This window comes from Rhinolophus hipposideros (assembly GCF_964194185.1).
Source record: "Rhinolophus hipposideros genome assembly, chromosome: 1".
NCBI classification, from domain to species: domain Eukaryota; kingdom Metazoa; phylum Chordata; class Mammalia; order Chiroptera; family Rhinolophidae; genus Rhinolophus; species Rhinolophus hipposideros.
Window position 1 is genome coordinate 1,585,557 of NC_138047.1, and position 17,404 is coordinate 1,602,960.

At 39.3% G+C, this 17,404-nt stretch overlaps 1 protein-coding gene across 3 annotated transcripts in view; it reads right to left on the minus strand.

The window, feature by feature from the left end:
- CFAP92 (cilia and flagella associated protein 92 (putative)) overlaps positions 1–17,404 on the minus strand; it is a 138,079-nt gene that overhangs the window by 104,066 nt on the left and 16,609 nt on the right. The window lies entirely within an intron of this gene.

The window sequence follows — 17,404 nt, forward strand, 5'->3', positions numbered from 1 at the left end:
TTGGGCTTTGGAATTGAACCACCAAAGTTCCAGAACCAGCTCTACCCCTCTTGCAGTGTAGTGCTGAAAAAATACCTTCCCCATTTAGAGTCTCAATTACCTCATCTGTCGAATGGGGGCAACAACACCTCTTTCTGAGAAGAGTAAGTGAGCACCTTTTGCCATATGCAAAATGAATTGCAGATTAAAGGTAGGAAACAAAAACTTCAAAATTATTAGAAGAATACATAGGAGAATGTACTGACATCTGAATAAGGAAGGATTTCTTAAACATTATCAAAAGTACAAACTACAAAGGAATTGTTAAACAACTGGTGTACAAAAGAAGACACTGTCCATACAGCGAAAGGATAAATAACAGATCTCAGTCTGTGAAGTTTACAATGCATGTAACTGACAATGCATAATCATTCAGAAGATGTGAAAAATAAAGCTTACAAATCAATAAGAAAAAATTTGGAACCCAATGGAAAAATAAGCAAAGAAATAAGAATAAGCAAATCATATATGAGTGTGACCAAATAAGCATATGAGATGCTCTCAACCCCATTAGGAATCAGGAATTAAGCCCCTGACTGTGCCAAGCATGGGTGATAATGTGGAGAAACAAGAATTCTTGTTGAGTGCTGTCAGGAGGGTGACCCAGAGAGTAAACTGGCAGCATCTCCTGAGGGGAAAAATGGGGGACTGCATGGGTGACAACTCAGTGTCTCTCAGTGGGGGACTGCATGGGTGAAAAATGCTACATCTATCTAATGGGGTACTCTCCAGAAGTTGTAATAAAGGAGCTGGACTTACATATATTGACACGAATAAATCTCAGAAATAAAGTTGAGTGCAAGGAGCAAGTTGCAGGAAGGTATCTGTGGTATGAAATTGTGGACAGCAAAGGGGCCACATGTTAAACCTGACAAGCTCAGGAGAATGAAAATAACAACATAGGATGGTGTGAACATAAAAATTCCTAAGGTGGGCCATGGCAGGAAGTCACATCCTTGGCCTACAGTTTCCTTGACAAAGGTCAATGTTTACCTTAAATGACTCTATCTGTTGTCTACTTGCATCTAAGATAACATGCCCTTGGAATGTCAACAGTAATCCCTTTTTCTGGACCTTCCAGGGGACACAACCCACCACACCAGAGCAGGAAACTACAAAATCTCTCATTGTTATCTTGTTCCCAGAATACTATCTCTATGTGCTATAAAATGCTATTAACTATCCTGTACCCACCAATGTCAGAGAAGTTTATCCAATTCCAGAGATTTCCCTGCTTTGCTTTCTCTGACCCCCTTAATCTATAACAAATGGATTTCATGTAACCTTCCTCCTTTGATTCTAATGTATAAAATACATTGCAAAACAGCTATTTGCTGGAGCATTTTTTCAATCCATTGAGACTTTGCTTCCTGGCAATAGTCGTCAGTTTAGCTCAAATAAACTCTCACAAGCTTTCTCTTAGGCTGGATTTATTTTTCATTGACATTACTTGGCATAGGCGGCAGGATTCCAAAGAAGCCCACCCAGGACCACACTGTGGACCCAGATTCGGTGTTAGGTACCAGCAGGGCCCATTGTGCTCCCAGAGACTCCTCGCTTCGCATTGGGTGAACTTGGGTGAGTTATCTCTTGGAAATCCAGGACCTTCCCCTCACTTATGGTAGAGGATGTGACTTTATTTGAGCTGTTCTTAGAAAATCCTCAAGATGATATTAAAGGATAGGAGTTGAGATGGGTGGCTGGTTTTAATTTTGGTTTTTCAATTGGAATTGCTTACTGCAAGTCTGAACAAACCTTTGCTGGATAAATGAGAGCCTGAATTTGTTCAGCATCAAAGACAAGGGGCATTTATTCCCTCCAGCTTGAATTTCAGTGTTCAGGTGACTAAGAATTTTGTGGAAGTGTATGAGGGTACTCCTCAAAATGTGCAGTGGCCCCATAGGGAATTCCAACACAACTGTTGTTGCGTCCCGCGCAACAAGCGCAGTGAGGAGGCAAGAAGGGGCGGTTTGGGTTAAGTTTTTAAGAAAGAAACAAACAGAGACTTAATGCTGTTAAATCTCTCAGAAGGCCAGGGGTCTCTCAGTCTCAGAGGACTGGAGCCCAGAACAAAGCCGACTGGAGGCTTTTATTGATAAGTATATAAGGGAGTAGTGGTGTTTTTGGCACGGTTTGTGAGACTCACTTATCACGTTATAGAAACATCCCAAGCCAATTATTTTAACCTTCAAACAGCCGAAGCACAAGTTCCCATGATGTCTTACCTAAGGTCTGTACCTTCTCAGGGTCAAGTCTCTCATATTGTAACAGCTCTGTTGAGATAAGTGAGAGAACTGATCTTTGTTGTCCTCATGACTTCTCTCACAAACAACTGCAAGGGAAAAGCCAGGGCCAGCAACAGACTTTCCCAGGCAGGGGAAAGGGGAGGCAAGGCCCCTTCCCTTATTTTTCTAAGGCAGCTCATTGAGGGTCCCCACTCGGTTCCGCCTGGCTTAGGTTGTATCTCCCGTGAGATATCTTACCCGTCTTTGGCTGCAAACCATCTTTTGGGGATCAGGCAGAGAGACATAAGGTGTAAACACAAGGATGGAACAGAGTCCCAGAAAGGCACAATCTCACAAACTCTTCTTTCCTTAAGGAAAGACATGGAGAGACAGTTGGCTAGGCTGTTGTGTGACTACAAACTGTAATTAATTGACTCATTTGGGGACGCTCACATAAAGGCTGGTTACCTAGCGCTCCAAGTCCTCATGGATGTACTAGACAGCCGGGGAGAGAAACCGAGCCACGTTAAGAGGATTGAAGCGACTCGGGAGGTGACAGCCCCTCGGTGCTCAACTCATAAACAGCACACTTCAATCTGCTACACAATATCCCCACAAATGTGTTCAGACTGCAGAAATCGAAGGAAAACTAAAACTAACATGGGAAATTGTGCCTCTAAGGTCGGTAAACCCCAGGAACCACAGATTCCCATTAATACTCCTGCAAGAACTATGTGTAGTTCATACAGAATTTCAACTTACAAGTACCTACAGAAATGGAAACTTTTAACAAAAAATGATATCAGCTTGAAATGGCCATAATGGGGAAGTTTTGAGGCTCCCAAATTGAGTTTTTTTGCATGCTCAATTGGAAAAATCTGGCTCTAAAATTAAACTAAAGGAAAGGGAAGCTTGATTGGAAATTAGAAGCTTCTAGGCGGAGCACAGATAAACTCCTATCTCTACAGGAAGTTAATAAGAAAATTTTAGAAACTGTCTCTGAACGAAAGGCTTCTGAAGTCGGCAAATGCCAAAACCCCATTCCCCCCACCCCTTCTCCAACTGCTCCACTATATCCCTTGCTTTCTGAGCTCCTTTGTCCAGACATACCCCTCCCTTCTCTTCCTCCTCCTCCTCCTCCTTCTGTCTCCTCTATACCCCCTTCACTGCCACTCTCTACAGACCCAGGGGAAATAGAGAATAGAAATTCAGACCACGATAAAGCAGAAAAAAACAAAAATTCTGGCAGCTCCCTTCAGGGAGAAGCCGGTCTCAGGCAGAGGGGAACCAGTGACTGTATATGTTCCTTGGACTAGTACAGAATTAAGGAATTTAACTAAAGATTTCCCTGACCCTCTCCAGGACGCTGATGGGTTTGCAAAAGAATCTGATTTAACTGTTAGAACATATGATCCTGGCTGTTCTGACCTATTCCGATTGATACACCTACAGGTTTCTGAGAGCAAAGCAACAGAATGGCTGAATAAGGTACCCTGGGAAGCTCCTGTAGATGACTTCTTAAAACAAAGAAAGACAGACTGGGGAAAATGCAGGGAATTAGCCCGCCGGCTTTATCAAGCCATACCTGAGATTTTCCCCCAGAAAATAGACTGGACCAAGGTCCAGCAATGTAAAAGAAGGCCTGATGAACCAGTACTTGATTTCTTTGAATGTTTTATAAAAACTTTCAAACAATACTCAGGTCTGTCTCCAGTTTTAAGGATCATCAGAATGATCCTTTACTAAATTCGGCATTTTTGGAAGGACTGGATGAAGAACTTGTAATGCTGATTAAACAGCAAAAATGAAATTGGCGAACTACATGTACTAATGCACTGGCAATTGTGGCTGATCGACCACCTAAAACTATTGAAAAGAGAGAAAGAGATAAAGCTGCCAAAATCATGAACTTACAGCTTCAGCAATTAAGCCGTCAGGTCAGGCCTCCCAGAGGTCACTCAGACAAGGGGAGAGAGGAGTCTGCTTTTATTGTCAAAAGTCAGGTCACCTTAAGGATTGTAGAAAACTGAAATGGGATTTAGAAAAAGAAAAGAACAGAAGCAAGCACAGGTTTGCTGAGGACTACGAGAGGATATTTCCCCTTGTCCTTACAAATACTTTAGGAGAAGTCGAAATTATCACAAAAGGGGAAATTACCAAGGACCTTGTAGATATTGGGGCTACTTTGTCTGTTCTTCATTTCTGATATTGTTAAATAGTGTCTTCTCTCTTTTTATCTTAGTGAGTCTAGCCAAGGGTTTGTCAATTTTGTTAATCTTTTCAAAGAACCAGCTCTTTGTCACATTAATTTTTTCTATTGTCTTTTTGTTCTCTATTTCATTTAGTTCTGCTCTGATTTTTATTATTTCCTTTCTTCTGCTGACCTTGGGTTTCACTTGTTCTTCTTTTTCTAGTTCTTTAAGGTGTAACATGAGGTTATTTATTTGGGATTTTTCTTGTTTCTTGAGATAGGCCTGTAATGATATAAATTTCCCTCTTAAAACTGCTTTCACAGCATCCCAAAAATTTTGGTAGGATGTATTTTCATTGTCATTTGTTTCTATGTATCTTTTGAGCTCTCCTCTAATTTCTTCTTTAACCCAGTCATTCTTTAAAAGTATGTTGTTTAATCTCCATGTATTTGTGTTTTTTCCTGCTTTCTTTTCGCAGTTGATATCCAATTTCAAAGCCTTGTGATCAGAGAATATGCTTGGTATGATTTCAATCTTCTTAAATTTGCTGAGGCTGATTTTGTGTCCCTATATATGGTCTATCCTTCAGAATGTTCCATGTACACTAGAAAAGAATGTATAGTCTGATGTTTTAGGATGAAGTGCTCTATATATGTCAATTATGTCCAATTCATCTAATGTGTCATTTAGGGCTGTGATTTCGTTATTTATCTTCTGTTTGGATGATCTATCCATAGCTGTCAATGATGTATTTAAGTCCTCCAGTATAATTGTGTTTTGGTCAATTTCTCCCTTTAGTTCTGTTAGTAGTTGCTTGGTATATTTTGATGCTCCCTGATTGGGGGCATAAATATCGATGACTGTTATGTCTTCTTGTTGTACAGTCCCCTTTACCATTATGAAATGTCCATCTTTGTCTCTTGTTATCTTTTTCACCCTGAAGTCTGTTTCATCGGAAATCATTATGGCTACACCTGATTTTCTCTGGGTACCATGTGCTTGGAGTGTCAATTTCCACCCTTTCACTTTGAGTCTATGCTTGTCCTTGTAGCTGAGATGTGTCTCTTGTAGACAGCAGATGGTTGGGTTTAGTTTTTTGATCCAATCTGCTACTCTGCGCCTTTTTATTGATGAGTTCAGTCCATTTACATGTAGGGTGATTATTGATACGTGAGCATTTCCTGTCATTCTATCTTTAGTTTTCTGGTAAGGCTGTGTCTCCATTGTTTCTTTGCCTTTTTGTTGTTGTCTATTATTTCTGTGTGGTGGTATTCTATGATGTTTTCCTCTGTTTCTTCTTTTATTACAGTATATATTTCAGTTCTGGATGATTTTTCAGTGGTTACCCTTAAGTTTATGTAAAAGAAAGTTTGATATTTAGAGTATTCCAGTTTCTTCAGTACGCTTACTTTCTCTATTCCCATTTTCCAGTTCAGGCCTTTACGCTCCCCCTTTTTATGTCTCGGTTGCCACATGTTGTCCCTGTTGATGGTGGTCTAATAGCCTCCTTTAGTATTTCTTGTAGTGCAGGTCGTGTAGTAGAAAATTCCCTCAGCTTCTGGATGTCTGGAAAGGTCTTTATTCCTCCTTCATATCTAAAGGAGATCTTTGCTGGATATATCATTTTTGGCTCATAATTTCTCTCTTTCAATAGTTTGAATATTTGGTTCCATTCCCTCCTAGCTTGTAGAGTTTCTGCTGAAAAATCTGATGATAATCTAATGGGTTTTCCTTCGTAAGTTACCGTCTTCTTTTCCCTGGCTGCCTTGAGGATTCTTTCTTTGTCATTGATTTTAGACAGCTTCAATACAATGTGCCTTGGTGAAGGCCTGTTGGGATTGAGGTAATTAGGTGTTCTATTTGCTTCTTGGATTCGAGGATCCAGTTCTTTCCACAAGTTTGGGAAGTTCTCATCAACGATTTGTTTGAATATATTCTCTGTTCCCTTCCCTCTTTCTTCTCCTTCTGATATGCCCATTATTCTTATATTGCTCTTTCTGATGGAGTCAGAAAGTTCTTGTAGAGTTCTTTCATTTCTTTTAAGTCTCAATTCTCTTTCTTCTTCCATCTGTGTAAATTCCAGGTTCCTATCTTCGATGTCACTGATTCTTTCCTCCATCTGGTCAACTCTACTACCTAAGCTGGATATTTTATTGTTAATTTATTCTACTGAGTTCTTAATTTCCAGAAATTCTATTTGGTTCTTTTTCAAAATTTCAATCTCTTTTGTAAAATGCTCATGGTGTTCTTTGATTGTGTTTCTGAGTTCATTAAACTGCCTTTCTGTGTTTTCTTGCATCTCGTTCAGTTTTTTCAGAATTGCAATCTTGAATTCTCTGTCATTTAAATCACATATTTCCATATCTCTAAGTTCCTTTTCTGGAGACTTTTCACTTTCTTTCTGAGCTATCTTGGTTATTCATGGCAATCACTGATTTACTATTTCTCTTCCTAGACATCTAAGGGAGTGGCTTTTGCCACTCCCTATCACAACCTATTACAACAGGTTGATAGGTATGCGAAGAGCTTTTGAAGTTCCAAAGCTCTTTCTGCACCAGATTCAGAGCCCCTTTGTTTCAGCAGTTCTGTTTGCTCCTGCAGGGATCCGCCCAGATAGGTGGGGCCAGGGGCGGGGTGAGTTGTGAGAGATGGCCCAGAGCAATGGTGGCGACCACCACCACAGCCAGTCCTGCTTCCACAACTCCCTCCCCTGTGCCGGAACTAGTTGAGCTGCGAATCTGTGTCTGCAGTCCACAGTTCTCAGAGCAGCAAATATTCTGTCCTTTGATCTGACACTGCTACTTTATCGCTTCTAGCCCCGTGCAGGTGGGAGCGGGGCAAGCTCTGGGAGGTTCGGGAGGGGCGGCTAGTCTCCGTGCCTAAGGCTTCCGTTCTCCGCTCGGCTGTGAGGGCTTAAACCACCGATTTCAGCCCTCTATCCTCAGTCTTTGCTCCGAGATCTGCCGTGAGCGAGCGTTCGGTTCAGCCGTTTTGTATGCTGCCCCCTCAGCCCTGTAGGCCATCAGCGGAGCCCTAGCAGTCCAAGTCTTTCCCTCTCCCATGCTGCAGTAGTTCCGTATGCAACGAGCTCAGAGCACTGAGCTAGGTCTGCATCCTGCGCCCGAACGGCTCCGTCTCCGCACTTCTCCTCTCCCTCCTCCCCCGCTGGCGTGATTCACCCACCTGGAGGTGAATTCAGTAGTGGGCCTCTTTGTCTTGCCTGTCTGCTGTGCATGGAGGCCTTTGTGGAGTTATTGTTGTCCGATTCATTGTAAATTCCAGGGGAGTGCTACAGAGGCTCACCTCACGCCGCCATTTTTCCCCCTTCTTACTTTGTTCTTAATGCTACCCAACTAAGTTGCCCTCTCCCTTGGAGGAAAGCTTCTCTACAAATGGTAGGGATATTAATCAACCAATCGCTGTTTTTAAATCAGAACCTGTTCCCTTCCAACTAGGAAATGTTACTAATTAAATGTTAAAACGTTACTATATTTTGTACACCTGAAACTAATAAATAAATTAATTAATAAAAAAAAAAAAAAAAAAAAAAAAAAAAACGTTACTATATTACTAGTTAAGATGTTACTAGTTATTTTTACTAAATCTGCTCCCATTCACCTGACAGGGAGCAATTTTCTTTTCTTTTCTTTTTTTTAATTTATTGGGGTGTCATTTGTTAGTAAAATTACATATATTTCAGGTGTACAATTCTGTATTACATCATCTATAAATCCCATTGTGTGTTCACCACCCAGATTCAGTTTTCCTTCCATCACCATATATTTGATCCCCCTTACCCTCATCTCCCTCCCCCCACCCCCCCTTACCCTCTAGAAACCACTAAACTATTGTCTGTGTCTATGAGTTTTTGTTTCTCATTTGTTTGTCTTGTTCTTTTGTTGTTTTTGGTTTATACACCACATATCAGTGAAATCATATGGTTCTCTGCTTTTTCTGTCTGACTTATTTCACTTAGCATTATACTCTCAAAATCCATCCAAGTTATCACAAATGTTCCTATATCATCTTTTCTTAACGCCAAATAGTATTCCATTGTGTATATATACCACAACTTCTTTATCCATTCGTCTATCGAAGGACATTTTGGTTGTTTCCATGTCTTGGCCACCGTAAACAAAGCTGCAATGAACACTGGAGCACACATGTCTTTATGGATAAATGTTTCAAATTTTTGGGGTAGATACTTTTTTCTTGAAACCCATGATGTCCACATATCCCTTTCCCAGAAGAGTGACATGTATTTAGAACTAAATGATTCAGATACTGAACCAATTGGGAAAGTAATGATTGTAAAGGAAACTCCACAGAGGAAACTAACCTTGAGACTGAACAATTATTTCAGGACATCCCAGAACAACTTTGGGCCCTTTCCAGTACAGATATTTGCAAGATGAAGTCAGCCTCTCCTACTAAAATAACTAGACTACACTGCCTCTACCTAATACTCACCAATATCCTTTGAGACCTGATGCACTAGCTGGAATTAAACCCATTATACAAGATTATTTAAATAGGGGGCTTATAATTCCTTGTATGGGCCCCTGTAATTCTGCTATTCTTCCAGTAAAGAAGCCAAATGGAAAAGGATGGAGATTTGTACAGGATCTCAGAGCAATAAATAAAATAGTCATTCTGAGACATGCTGGGTTCCAAATCCACATACCCTATTATCAGTCTTTCCTGTGGACTGCCAATATTTTCCAGTAATAGATTTATGTAGTCCCTTTTTCAGCATTCCTGTTAAAAAGGACACTCAATATCTCTTTGCTCTTACCTGGGAAGATCGCCAATTTACTTGGACTGTGATACCCCAGGGGTATACGGAGAGTCCCATCTATTTCTCCCAGATATTAAAGGCTGGTTTGAATGATGCTGATTTTCCCAGAGATTCCACACTAATCCAATATATGGATGACTTACTTTTATGCTCTAGGACACTACTAGACCCCCAAAAGCACACAATTTACCTGTTACAACAGCTAGCTCTAAAGGACAGAAGGTCTCAAAGGAAAACTTCAATTTTGTTTGCCCCAAGTAAAATACATTGGCCATCTCATAACCAAAGATGGGTGACTGATTAACCCTGAAAGACTCAAAGGAATGTTATCCTTTCCCCTTCCAAAAATGAAAAAAACAGCTTAGAGGATTCCTGGGTCTAAGTGGATACTGTTGCAATTGGATCCCAAATTTTTCATTAATGGCCCAGCCTCTATATGCTTTATTAAAATCAGATCAATCTGATCCACTTCAATAGAACTAAGAAGGGAAACAAGCTGTAAAGATGCTAAAGGAAAAAGTATCTAAAGCTCTGGCTCTGGGACACCCTAATTATAAGCTTCCTTTTTCCCTTTTCATACATGATAACAAAGGAAATGCTTTGGGAGTTCTAACTCAGAAACGTGGAGACCATCATAGACCTATAGGATATTAAAGTCAGCAATTGGACTCAGTAGCAAAGGGGTTTCCTTCTTGCATGAGGGCCATTTACGCTACAACCATAATATGCAAACAAACAGAAGAAGTAGTTATGGGCGCTCCTTTAACTATTTATGCTCCTCATTCTGTTGAATCCTTAATGAACTCTCACCACACTCAACACTTTTCTGTCAGTCGACTGGCTCCTTATGGAAGTACTCTTGCTTTCTGTACCTAATATTACTTTAACTCAATGCAACAGTCTCAATCCAGCAACTTTATTACCCTCTTTACAGGAAGAAGGCACCCACAATTGTGTTTTGCTTAGTGACCACCTTCTTGTTCCCAGAAATGATTTACAGGAATCCCTTATTGGTGACGCTTACTTAATTTGGTTCACAGATGGATTTTATCTCAAAGATGAACAGGGACATCACCGAGCTGGATATGCAGTAAATCCCATGGTGGACATAACTGAAAGTTCTGATTTACCTGAAATATGATCTGCCCAGCAAGCTGAATTAATGGCTCTAACTCGGGATTGTCAATTGGCCAAAGATCAAGTAGCCAATATGTACACTGATAATCGCTATGCCTTTGATGCAGCTCATGACTTTGGAATGTTGTGGAAGCAGCAAGGCTTCTTAACTTCCTCCGAGCAATCCATAAAGAATGGAAAATAGGTTTCAGAATTGCTAGAGGCCATACAACAACTGAGACAACTGGCAATTATCAAAATTTCAGGACTTTCTAAAGCTGCCACCATGGAAGCAAAAGGAAATCATTTAGCTGACTCGGCAGCTAAACAGGCAGCACTGAATAGTGAGAATATCCAGATCCGAGAATGCCCCTCGCTTCCTATTCAATCAATAAGACTTTCTTTTACAATTCCAAAGGACAGCCACAGAAGAGAAGAGGATATGGCAACAAAAAGGGGGAACCTTTGACCCAGTCAAACAGGTAAGTCTTTGACCCAATCAAAAACCAGTCTTACCTACAGGGGCTCAACTACCTATACTTCAATATGTGCTATGAGTTCACACATTGGGGTCCTGAAAACATGTTATGGAGTAAACAATATTACTGGAAACGTTCTCCCACTGTAGCTCATAAAGTGTGTGGCAGATGTTCCATCTGTCCAAAATACAACCCAAGAAAACTATCCCATGGGTCCCAAGGACATTTCCCACTTCCTTTAGGCCCATTTGAGGTATGGCAATTGGATTTTATCCAAATGCCACCATCTCAAGGATACAAATATATATTAGTTATGGTTTGTATGTTTTCTCACTGGGTTGAGGCATTCACTTACAGGAGAGCAACAGCCTTAACAGTAGGTAAAATGCTTTTGGAAAAAATAATTCCCAACTGAGGAATTCCCTCCAAGTCACTTAGTGACTAAGAGACTCATTTGACTGGACAAATAATGTAATCCATCTGTAACATTTGGCCCATTCTATAGCATTTTCATTGTGCTTGTCACGCCCTGTCCTCTGGATTGGTGGAACATACCAATGGTACAATCAAAATTCAACTAGTCATAATTTCAGAAGCTTTTAATCTTCCGTGGCCTAAGGTTCTCCCTGTTGTGCTGCTCAACCTGAGATCTATTCCTTTCGGTAACATAGGCTTTCTCCTTATGAAATAGTCACTGGTTGCCCTATGCATCTGGATGAAGGGACATATGAACCAACCTTACTAAAAGGAGATAGCTTAAAGGGATTAATAAATTAGTAATTGATTCAGTTCAGAGTGCGCTCCTGGGAGACAAAGACTTCAAAGACCATGGTTTACAACCAGGAGATTTTGTCTACTGGAAAAGACATCAAATAAAAGATTCTCTCCAGCCTTGTTGGAAGGGACCTTATCAGGTGTTACTAACTAATCCATGTGCAGCCAAACTTAAAGGAGTTACCTCGTGGATTTACATTTCTCATTTAAAACAGGCACCTAACAGTGAATGGACATCTATTCCTATACTGACACTCGCCTCTGTCTACAGCAGACATCGAAGACTCAAGGATGAGAAGCTGCTGACATCAAAGGCAGAGAGCTATCCCAAGACATCAATAAGGCCTATATACCCACAAATTAATGCTGGACCCAAAGACACTTATTTAATCATTTTTCCCCTTAACTAATAGTTAAATTTTCTCCTTAAATTGCCCTCAAACCTTACTCTTATATCACCTAATTCTTGAGATATATCAAATGGTTCTTTTATTGTTGTTATCCTTCTTGTGGTTTCCTAATGGAAACAGTGTCTGTTTCCCCAGACCCCATCCCTTACTGGATATGAAAAACTTGGGTACCTCTAATCTTCCCCATTTACTAGACAATGATGTTCTCATGATCAGTTATGATAATGAGGCTAACGCCTTGTTAGCCACGCATTGGTCCTCTCCTACTATTAACTTTGGTAATTTTTTTCTGGGTGTATATATTATAAAGAACCCAGCCTGAGCAAGTACTTTCAAGAACACTTCCCTGGTAATTTCCTTGGTAGAATTATATATGGAACTAATTTAGATGAGTATTGTATACCTATAGGAATGGATGATAACAAATTAAGGGAAAAGGCTTGTAGCATCCTGCCCTGTCCAGCCATGTTCCTGTGGCTGGATGCCCGTGAAACAGGAAAAAATAAATGGGTCCCCATTTCAGAAATTGGAATTACTTGGTGGGTAGATATGTCTGTTAAGTACCCCTCCCTCTTTGCGTCCTGGACACTTATGGGAAGCCTTATGGAATACTCAAACTCTAGCTCATTTAGGGGTTACCTCTACTCATTTAATTATGGTATGGGAGACTCAACATTTTTGGGTCCATTCAGTGTACCCCAATTGGCCCTGGGCCATAGACACCCAAGGCAGCAACATTCCTGGTGGGTCCAACAACACTGGCTGTCTCTAAGAAGAGGGAGATACTTGGAGGATTAGGGGCTGGCCTTGGCGTTCTGGGGCAAGCTGAATTTGCAGCTAATGAAGAACGTCATTCGTTAGAAAAGGACTCTTTATCTAAAATAGGCCATATAGAGGGAATGTTATTTCAAGAGGAAGGAAAAGGATGGGAAGCAGCATGGAAAAACAATAAGGCCCTAGCTAAATGGATAGAACAGACAATCTAGTTTCATGCACAAACCCAGCAATGGGAATGTGCCTTTATCCTGACTCAACAAGGCCTACTATCTATGCTAATACAAATGGAATCTGAAGTAGCTATGAAACATTGGCTAACTATAATGGGCACCCAGCCAGACACTTGTGAGACTCTTATGGTTCCCTGGACTTTGGAAAATTTTGGATGGCACATGTGATCTAAGATGTTGTATCTTAAAAACACAAGCACCTCGGTTAAATCCTAAGCTAAGATTTTCAGTAGTTCCAACTGGCTGGCATAGGGACCATCCTTAATAATACTAGACTACTCCCAATGGGAAGTAGATGGGCCATATTAAATAATAATAAAAATAGGGAACCCATCTCATTATCTGATTATGAAAATCGAAAAGGTGAATGGTTATGTCTCCAATCAATATGGAATTCTGAATTTACCTAACCCTGGCCTATTGTATCCATCCCAACAAATAACAATATGTGGTATATGGGAAAGGAAAGTTTTTGTTGGGAAGGGTTAGAAAATTCTTCTGTCATACTAACTGACTTCTATTGTAATACACCAGGTTTGCAGTAAATGCTACAGAAATATGGTGTAATACTAAAATCATAGGCAAATTATTTTGCCTGAGGTTAATGAAACCTATAATAATATAGATACTAAAAATGCAGTTTACTGGGAAATTGAAATAATCCTCCCCATGAAGTCATTTCTATGGAAACTAATTGGCCAGAAGAAAAATTAGAACTTCTAGATGAAGAAATAACAGAGAATCTTCATTCATCTGGCCAAACTTATCATAAGATACAAACAGCAGTAGATGAGGGAGGAAAACATATTATTAGCTTAATAAAAAATTATGATAAAGCATGTAAAGCATTCTTTGGATGGCTAGGATGTTTATTCTCCTCAGACTCATACTTATTTAATATTGGACATTTTCTGCTTCTCATTGGTGTTACTGGTTTAATACTACTGCTCTTTGCCCTAGTTTGTAAATGTTATACGAGATGCAAAAAAGAAAAAGAAAAACATAAGATTAACAGAAAAGAAAAAACAACGGATCGTGATAGCTCAAAGATTAGAAATGATCCAGAATATATTTCATGAAGACATATAGGATCTGACTGCCTCCCATTTGCTCACATTTTCTTTTAAATAGAATAATTCGGCCTTGACTGCCATCTAAGGTTACAGTCTTGCCCCACTCCCAACGGTCCAACATTCAACATGATAAATGCTGACACTAAGACTTCCTAGGAATGAGCCTTCCTAGCACCGTGGGACCACACTATCCAACCAAAGGTTAATTTATGTATCCTTTGGATTAATTTATGACCAAAATGGGGAACTGTGGACGAAAAAGGGGCCACATGTTAAACCTGACAAGCTCAGGAGACTGGAAATAACCATAGGATGGCATGAACATAAAAATTCATAACTAAGGTGGGCCATGGGGGGAAGTCACATCCTTGCCTGTAGCTTCCTTGACAAAGGTCAATCTTTACCTTAAGTGAAGATTGTCTTTTTGCATCTAAGGTAACATACCCTTGGAATGTGAAGAGTAATCCCTTTTTCTGGACCTCCTAGGGGACACAACCCACCACACCAGAGCAGGAAACTACAGAATCCCTCATTGTTATCTTGTTCCCGGAATATCATCTCTATGTGCTATAAAATGCTATTAACTATCCTGTACCCACCAATGTCAAAGAAGTGTGTGTCTCTCCATTTTACTTTTTATCCAATCCCAGAGATTTCCCTGCTTTGCTTTCTTCCACCCCCTTAATCTACAACCAATGGATTTCATGTAAACTTCCTTTGATTTTAATGTATAAAATACATTGCAAAACAGCTATTTGCTGGAGCATTTTCTTAATCCATTGAGACTTGCTTCCTGCCATTTGTCATCAGTTTGGCTAAAATAAATTCTTAAAAGCTTTCTCTAAGATTGGATGTATTTTTTGTTGACAAAATCATTTCTGAAACTCATAAAATCACAAATCAATACCATGTTGTATGAAAGTGCGAGAAAGAATGGGGTAGCAGGAAGGATTACACCAGTTTCTATCTCAGTATAGGGTATGCTTCTTAAAAGTACAGCATGCAAAGGGCACTGAGACTGTATCTGTAAACTTTTATTTCTTAAAAAAAAAAAAGAAGAGCAAGAAATGAAGGACACTTATAACAAAATAATAAAACCTACCGTATTTTGCTGTGTATAAAGCACACTTTTTTGCCCAAATTTGTGAGGGAAAACTAAGGATGCACATTATTAATGGATAGTACTAATTCTGTATCTACATAAATGTTTTTAATTCTTTTATTTATGCTTATGAGTTAAAAGTATAACTCTAAAAATCAATAATGATGTCCGTATGCAAAATAATACCAAGGAATACAATATCGGTTTTGTTGAACTTAAGATGAACTTGCAAAAATGAAGAGTTCTTGGCCTTCTATGATGCGTAAATACAAATTTGTTACCCGTACATAAAATTTCTTGTACCTTGTATCTGTTCTTGTGTTTTGTAATTATTTGTTACATAAAATTTCTTGTAGCATGTTACAAAAAAATGCTAAAATTCCTTTATAATAACAAAAAACAAGTACCTAAATGTAAACAAACATTTGAATTAAAAAATTAAAATGAAAGATTTTTTTCCCTGAAAGTTTGAGCCAAAAATGTGGGTGCACATTATACACGGGAACACATTATACATGGCAAAATATGGTAAATATTGGGTACATTGTTGTTGTCGTTTTGTGTACTTTTCTCTCTTTACATAAGATAAAAAGAATGGTTTGAAAACCTCATTAAAATGCTCAAAGAACATAAAAAAGGAGTGAGATTGTTTATCTGGAAAAGAGAAAACTCAGAAGGAGCTGAGAGGTGTTCAGATATGAAAGTGTGGACTAGTCTTTCAGGGCCTTAAAAATAGAAATGAATATTATTCACTGTGTTTCCAACACCTAGTAGACTGCCTGACGCAAGCCATCATTTCTCTCTGCAACTTCAATGTTGAACTAGAACCAGGAAAAGCAGACAAACTGAATGAGAGTTAAAGAAATGACTTGTAACATTTACAGCTGAATGAATGGGAAATGGCCATCCCAGGAGACAGCACGTGTATTGGCTCTAGAATTTTCTGCCTCATACTGGAAACCCAACTGCTTGCTGAAAAACTGACGAGGAGATCTAGGCCAAGAATGAGGCAGATTTACTGGGTAGATTTCTGAGGATCTTTGCTTCTCCACAGTCTCTCACTAAGATTTCATGTTTCTGCATGAGTAGTTCCTGCAACCTGGGATGCTATTTCCCTCATTCCACTATAAGAAGCAAATACTTCCTATCTTCCAAGGAGAGTCTTTCCATATCCCCCACTCTTCCATGCTTCCTCAACATACCACACACCTACCCTTACCATAGCATCTATCACATAGAATTGTTATTTGTTTGAAAGTCTCCAGTAGACATTAGAGATTTTCATGTTTCCCATATTCACAACACCATGGATCAGGAGCACAAAAATATTGGAAGAGTTGGAAGGGATGTGACAGAGGGCGTAGATGGATGGGATAATGAGGGTAAGTGAATGGGATGAAATGGGATTGGGTGGATAGATGGATGGACAGACAGATGTTAGGGATGGAAGGATGAGGTGAGATAGAAGGGATAAGTTGAAAGTATATGTAGTATTCTTTTATTTTGAGTAATATTTGGTCAGATATCACAGAATCTTATTGAAATATTTAGAATTTGAAATATTTCATAATTCTTCCAAGTCTAGTTATAAAATTCCAAAACCTCACCCTTACTTTGAAAGTTTTGCTTTTCTAACATGTTTGTTAAACTACTAAAAGATGGTCTCTCAATGAATTTCTTCATCTCCATTACAGTTGCCCCTCCCAAAGAAATACTTGGTAGTCTTGAAATATTCCATCTAGAAAATTCACAAAGAAAAAAATAAAGGTGAAAAATAATCAGATAGACCTAAGAATCTATTTATTGGATTAAATGTGAGCAGATTAAACAAAAATAACATTGCATTCCTTTAACCCAATGCTTCTAAAATTTCAACATGCATATGAATCACCTAGGAATGCTGTTAAATAAAATGCAGATTCTGGTTCAGTAAGCATAGAGTGGGCCTGAGACTCCACATTTCTAACAAGCTCCCAGTAATAGTGATGCTTTGGTCTGCAGACCACACTTGTACCACCAATTTCTCGAAAATATAATGGAAAATAATATATTTTTTAATAAAAGCAACTGAAATTCTAAAATACCCAGGAATTCATTTACAGGAATTATCCACAACATCTACAGGAAGAAAAAGTTAACTCTATCAATAATGCCACAAAGGAGTTGCTGAACTAGTGAAAATACACAAC